This window comes from Salvelinus sp. IW2-2015, linkage group LG36 (assembly GCF_002910315.2).
Source record: "Salvelinus sp. IW2-2015 linkage group LG36, ASM291031v2, whole genome shotgun sequence".
Lineage (NCBI taxonomy): Eukaryota > Metazoa > Chordata > Actinopteri > Salmoniformes > Salmonidae > Salvelinus > Salvelinus sp. IW2-2015.
This window is the reverse complement of record NC_036875.1, coordinates 8460318-8467640: the sequence shown is the minus strand read 5'-3', so window position 1 is coordinate 8467640 and position 7323 is coordinate 8460318. Positions and strand designations below refer to the sequence as shown.

The following is a 7323-nucleotide window of genomic DNA, read 5'->3' as shown; positions in this document are numbered from 1 at the left end:
TGGCCAGACGGAAGCCACTCCTCAGTAAAAGGCAATTGACAGCCCGCTTGGAGTTTGCCAAAAGGCACCTAAAGGACTCTCAGACCAATAAGAAACAAGAATCTCTGCTCTGATGAAACCAAGGATACGTATGGAGGAAATCTGGCGCCATCCCTACGGTGAAGCATGGGGGTGGCAGCATCATGCTATGGGGATGTTTTTCAGCGCCAGGGACTGGAAGACTAGTRAGGATCYAGGGAAAGATGGATGGAGCAAAGTACAGAGAGATCCTTGATGAAACCWGCTCCTGAGCGCTCAGGACATCAGACTGGGGCGAAGGTTCACCTTCCAACAGGACAACGACCCTAACCACACAGCCAAGACAACGCAGGTGTGGCGTCGGGACAAGTCTCTGAATGTCCTTGAGTGGCCAAGCCAGAGCCCGGACTTGAACCCGATCAACATCTCTGGAGAGACCTGAAAATAGCTGTGCAGCGACATCCAACCTGACGGAGCTTGAGGATCTGCAGAGAAGAATGGGAGAAACTCCCCAAATACAGGTGTGCCAAGCTTGTAGCGTCATACCCAAGAACACTCGAGGCTGTAATCGCTGCCAAAGGTAATTCAACAAAGTACTGAGTAAAGAATATAAATACTTATGTAAATGTGATTTCAGTTTTTTATTTTTAATACATTTGCAAACATTTCTAAAAACCTGTTTTTGCTTTGTCATTATGAGGTATCGTTTGTAGATTGTTGACAATTTAATCCATTTTAGAATAAGGCTGTAACGTAACAAAATGTGGAAAACGTCAAGGGGTCTGAAAACTTTCCGAATGCACTGTATATGAATTATATGCAGTCAATGTATTGTCATTTATATTTTATCATTCATAAAGCATTTATTAACATGCCTCAATGATAAAAAAAACAATATGGACAAAACACAGAATGTTAAAGAAATATTCACATTTTCCAGATGTAGCTAGCACAGAAAACAATTGTTGAAGTTCAAGTGAAATGTACAGTGAAATACTTAACTTGCAAGCTCTACCCAACAGTGCAGTAATCAATATCAAAATAGMTAACTAATACAGTATCTCAGAAACAGCCGCCCTCCTGGGCTTTTCATGAATGACAGTGTATAGGGTTTCCCAAGACTCTTCCTGGAGRTGGCCGCCCGGCCAAACTGAGCAATCGGGGTAGAAGGGCCTTGGTCAGGGTAGTGACCATTCCCAAGAATGGTGCAACAAACAAAAAACATCCAGTCATCCGCAGTCCTGTGGGCGAAAACAGATAYTGGATGAGAGAGGTTGAAGGAGAATTACAAGAAGCCTGCAAGCTAACAGGCGGGCCACAAACAGTGGTGTGCAGAACGGCATATCGGAACGCACAACTCAWCGATCCTTTCCACGGAATGGCTATTGCAGCAGACGACCACACCGGGTTCAACTTATATCAGCTAAAAACATGAAGAAGCAACTCCAGTGGACATACTGGAGTTGGACAATAGAGGAATGGAAAAACATTGCATGATCCGACGAACACGATTCCTGTTGCGTCATGCTGATGGCAGAGTCAGGACTTGGCGTATGCAGCATGAGTCCATGGACCCAGCCTGCCATGTGTCAACGGTACAGGCTGGTGGTGGTGTACCGCTGTCCAATCTGCAGCAACTGTGTGATACCATTGCCTCAGCATGGACCAACATCCCTGTGGAACGTTTCTGACTTGTAGAATCCACATCCTGAATAATTCAGGTTGTTCTGGAGGTAGGGGTATCCAACCCGGTACTAGATAGTCGTACCTAATAAACTGTTTAATATTGAGTTGCACCCCCCCCCTTCTGCCCTCAGAACAGCCTCAAGTCATCAGGGCATGGACCCTGCGTTCCACAGGGATGCTGGCCCATGTTGACTCCAATGCTTCCCACAGTTGAGTCGTGTCAAGTTGGTCAGTCTATGTCATGAAAAGAGCAGTTGTTCTTAATGTTTTGTACACTCAATGTATAATAAATTAAACAAATTAGGGAGGACGCTATATACCGTATAGGGTCAGTGCCAGCACCAAATGTACAATGTGCAGAGATGGCACCGACAGCGAGAGCTGCCTCACTTCTAGTCCTTAGGAACCTTTGCAGTATTTKGTTTTTTTACATTGTTAGCCCAGAAAARCTTAAGCTTTATTACATACAGCCGGAAAGAACTATTGGATATCAGAGCGACGTCAACTTACCAGCASTACGACWTTCCCGAAGCGGATCCTCAACACCCTGCTACAACTCAACTCCCCATGGAGTGAAAAAAGGTATGCGATTATAGGTGCGGGTAAGGATGACAGAGACAGAAAATATTACCGTTTACAGGGAATARATTTCCATCACACGGTAAAGTGGGGAAAAGGGGCTGGACGGAACCAAATCAAAGAAAGTTAAAGTTTCCCCTCTCCTACCTACCCACTGGTTACCTATTCTTAGCACCACCTGGTGCACTAACCAAAACACAGGGGGTGGTACGKCCAGGTCTTACCTAGTGTGCATGGACATAGTAAATACTACAMGTATATGTATGCCCGCAGGCCTCTTGCCTAAACACTCCCAAGGTGCCTTCCCCCACTGGGAACAAATGAAACAGAATAATTTCCCAAACTTAGTGAACAATTTGAATAAACCAAAAACGCTAGGTACTATGGCAAACACATACCTCTGCYGGAGCGGCTACAAAATACTTTCAACAACTTTACAGACCAACAACCAATACAGGACATACAAAGAAGCTCTCTCTCCTAACAAAGGAACACTGGGTTTCCAAGCTGCAGGAGTCGGTAATTGCKGACAGCTGTATCCCCTGACGAGAGGGAGGGGTCAGAGCTTCAATTAGTGATGGGCCGACCAATCAGCTGCTTAGGAATCCAGGAAGCCATTTCCTGAAATACACACACATATACACAAACCCACAACAACACAGAAACTGGGGAACGTAACAATTACAAACAGAAATACTCCTCAGTTTCATCAGCTGTCCAGATGGCTGGTCTCAGATGATCCCACAGGTGAAGAAGCTGGATGTGGAGATCCTGGGATGGTCTGTGGTTGTGAGCCCACTTGGACGTACTGCCAAATTCTCTGAAACAATGTTAGAATTGTCTGGCAACAGCTCTGGTGGACATTTCTGCAGTCAACATTCCAATTCCATGCTCCCTCAAAACTTGAGAAATCTGTGGCATTGTGTTCTGTGACAAAACTGCACATTTTAGTGGCCTTTTATTGTCCCCAGCACAAGGTGCACCTGTGTAATGTTCATTCTGTTAAATCAGCTTCTTGATATGCCACACCTGTCAGGTGGATGGATTATCTTGGCAAATGAGAAATGCTCAATAACAGGGATGTTAACACATTTGTGCWCAACATTTGAGAGAAATAAGCTTTTTGTGCGTATGGAACATTTCTAGGATCTTGAAACATGGGACCAACACTTTACATGTTCAGTATAGTTACACACAACCGTTGGGTTGCTGAACCTTTGAGTTATACATATCATACTAAATTGAGTGTACTATGTTATGTCTAGTCTATGAGACCAGCATGACCATTGACATCAGTGAGAAGAAGAAGATATACCGGCCGGTGGGGGAATCAAAATGGTTCGGCCTTTTGTTTTATTCACTTTTATTTATTTTTTATTTAACCAGGTAAGTTGACTGAGAACACATTCTCATTTACAGCAARGACCTCGGGAACAGTTACGGTGATGAATGAGCCAATTGTAAGCTTGGGATGATTAAATGACCGTGATGGTTTGAGGGCCAGATTGGGAATTTAGCCAGGACACCAGGGTTAACACCCTTACTCTTACGATAAGTGCCATGGGATCTTTAGTGACTACAGAGAGTCAAGACACCCGTTTAACGGCCCATCCAAAAGACAGCACCCTATACAGGGCAATGTCCCCAGTCACTACCCTGGGGCATTGGGATATGGTGCCTCCTACTGGTCCTCCAACACCACTTCTAGCAGCAGCTGGTCTCCCATCCAGGGACAGAAGCAAGCCAGCAGTGGGATACAGAGTAGTATGCGTACAGTGGTATGGCAGAAGCACACTTGCCCATGTGAGGAAGTTAGGCTCGCGAGCATTTTAGCTAGGTAGCCTATGATGACAAAAACGAAAAGTATGACAGAGCCATAGACCATTTGACCAACATGAAAGAGAAGAGGATGGCATTGGCTTTCAACTAGTTTCCAAGTAGAGTGAGTCCCCCCCAAAATGTACCTGCACACACACACACACGTGCACGCAAATAAATCAGTACCATGGACAGCCACATGATATTTAGCAACATTGATTGGACTAAATTGTGTTTGGTATCTTTAAGTTTGTTTTCAGTGTATTAAACTAAGCATATACAGTTGAAGTCGGAAGTTTACATACACTTAGGTTGGAGTCATTAAAACTCGTTTTTCAACCACTCCACAAATGTCTTGTTAACAAACTTAAGTTTGTGCAAGTCGGTAGATATCTACTTTGTGCATGACACAAGTCATTCTTTCCAAACATGTCAGACAGATATCTTCAATTATAATTCCTTTATTCATCAATTCCAATGGGTCAGAAGTTCTCATACACTAACGTTACTTCTGCCTTTAAACAGCTTTGCTGATATAATTCCAGGAAGATGAGTCAGGCTTTAGAAGCCTTTGTAGGCTAATTGACATATTTGAGTCAATTGGATGGTGTACTAGTGGATGTATATTCAAGGCTACTTCAAGACTCAGTGCCTAATTTGCTTAACACAATGGAGAAAATCAAAAGATATTCACCCAAAACCTACACATCAACGCATGTTCATGATTGGGGGTGCCTTGCTCAGAGGAACTGGTGCACTTCACAAAGTAGATGCATCATGAGGATGGAGAATTTATGTTGATATTATTAAGCCAACACTCTCAAGACATCACGTCAAGGAAATTAAAGCATTGGTGCAAATGGTGTCTTTCCAAATGGACAAGACTCCAAGCATGCTTCCAAAGTTGTGCAAAATGCTAGCGACAACAAGTCAAGGTCATTGGGTAGTGGCCATCACAAACCCTGACCCTCAATTCTATAGAACGAAGAATAGTGTGTGGAAAACTGAAAAATGTGTGCGAAGCAAGGAGGCCTTACAAACCTGACTCCAGATTACACATTTCTGTCAGGAGGACATGGCCAAAATTCACCCAACTTATTGTGGGAAGCTTGTGGAAGGCTACCTGAAACGTTTGACCCGAGTTAAACAATTTAAAGGCAATGCTACCAAATACTAATTAAGTGTATGTAAACTTCTGACCCACTGGGAATGTGATGAAAGAACTAAAAGCTGAAATAAATCATTCTCTCTACTATTATTCTGACATTTCACATTCTTAAAATAAAGTGGTGATCCTAACTGACCTAAAACAGGGAATATTTACTAGGATTAAATGTCAGGAATTGTGAAAAACTGAGTTTAAATGTATTTGGCAAAAATGTATGTAAACTTCCGACTTCAACTGTACATCCTTGTTGATTTGATGATGTTTAAATGTTTAAGTTGAAATGGTGCTGGAAGAGCAGAGGCAGGGCTCCTGTTGTCTTTGGGCTGACTTGTGGTTCTAAATTAGTAGTTGTTTAGTAAACAGTCAAATACATTAGCTCGCTTGACCTTGCTGCAGGTAATTTAACTGTTTTTACATGCAATATTTGCTTTGTAGACTTCACCGGACAGATTTTGCTTTCCGGTTTTGTAATTTAACAAACCTATGTGTAGTTGAATGTGTTCCGCCACTGTGTGACAGATGTCTTTTTTGTTGTCACAGCCTTATTGTATATCACGGTGGTGTATGAACAAATGGGTTATAGAGCAAACAACGCAATTATCACAACATAGGTTGTAAAATGCATTATTCACCATTCACTTCCAAATACATACGGAGGGGAGTATATGGTGTGGGAGGTGTGTTGGTTCTTCCTGGACTCATGCGTCCCCCTCCTCCATCATGTCCACATTGACCCTGACCACAGTGACTTAGCCTTGCTACATAAAGTTGGGACATGGGGACAGGACTGAATATTTATACCTGGCCAGGGGGGGTAGTTTGCCCTGTGATTTTGTGGTTGTTTGCCCTGTGTCTGAGAATGTTTTGTCCAGAGACTCAAAAGCTAATTGAGCTAATTAAATATGTTTGCCTCGATAATGTAATATCAGGGATCTCTTGTGGAATGTCCTCATCATATTCAGTGTAATCTTTCATTTCAATAAATGATACAACAGTGTATTGTGTGAGAGGGCACCGATGCCCCTGAGAGAAATGATAAATCATTGGATTTCGTCCAGGGGACAATGGAACCAACCTACACTCACTCACGGCCCACATTTCCATTTTCTGCTCAGCAGACTTGATGTATGTGGCGAGTCGCATCGCAGGCCTGCTCTCTCCTCTGCTTCCCAGCTCCACCCCTCTTTCTGTTATTCATTAGTTAGGATTCCCAGCGACCTTGTGTGCGTGTGTGTGTGTGCGTGTGTGTGTGTGCGTGTGTGCGTGTGTTTGGGTGAGTTTTTCACTTTTTTTCTTATCAGAAATGATTGCTTATGGGTAACTTCATGTCTGTGTAAAATATTACTGTTCTCAGATTTTTTTATGAATCGATTTTAGATGTTTATGATTTTTTTTTTTTTTTTACAAAACGCTATATATCCATTGTTTAGCTGGAATGAAATGTTTGTATCCTGTATCTTTGACTGTGACATGTGGTTGTCTCACCTAGACTCTTAGAAAATGAGGTGGTATCTAGAACCTTAAAGGGTTCTTTGGCTGTCCCCYTAGGAAAACCCTTTCTGGTTCCAGGTAGAACCCTTTTGTGACAGCCGAAGAACCGTTTTTTGTAAGAGTGTAGACAGATGAACACACTTATTGTATGTCACTRTGGATAAGAGCATCTACTAAATGGCAAAAATGTAAAATATAAATAATTTACACACAGATCTTATATTACGTATTTATATATATATACAGTTGAAGTCGGAAGTTTACAGCACCTTAGCCAAATACATTTAAACTCAGTTTTTCACAATTCCTGACATTTAATCTTAGTTAAAATTCCCTGTCTTAGGTCAGGTAGGATCACCATTTTATTTTAAGAATGTGAAATAATAGGAGAGAGAATGATTTATTTCAGCTTTATTTTCTTTCATCACATTCCCAGTGGGTCAGAAGTTTACATACACTCAACTAGTATTTGTAGCATTGCCTTTTTAAAATGTTTAACTTGGGTCAAACTTTTCGGGTAGCCTTCCACAAGCTTCCACAATAAGTTGGTGAATATCTGTTGC

At 42.2% G+C, this 7323-nt stretch overlaps 1 long non-coding RNA gene across 1 annotated transcript; it reads right to left on the bottom strand.

Annotated features, from left to right (window-relative positions):
• Window positions 1-700: 700 nt before the first annotated feature.
• Window positions 701-2774, bottom strand: LOC139023803 (uncharacterized). Its single transcript, XR_011475007.1, has 3 exons — window positions 2678-2774; window positions 2215-2265; window positions 701-1259 (listed from the first exon to the last, which is right to left on the bottom strand). It is a non-coding gene; the product is annotated as an uncharacterized lncRNA (long non-coding RNA).
• Window positions 2775-7323: the final 4549 nt, after the last annotated feature.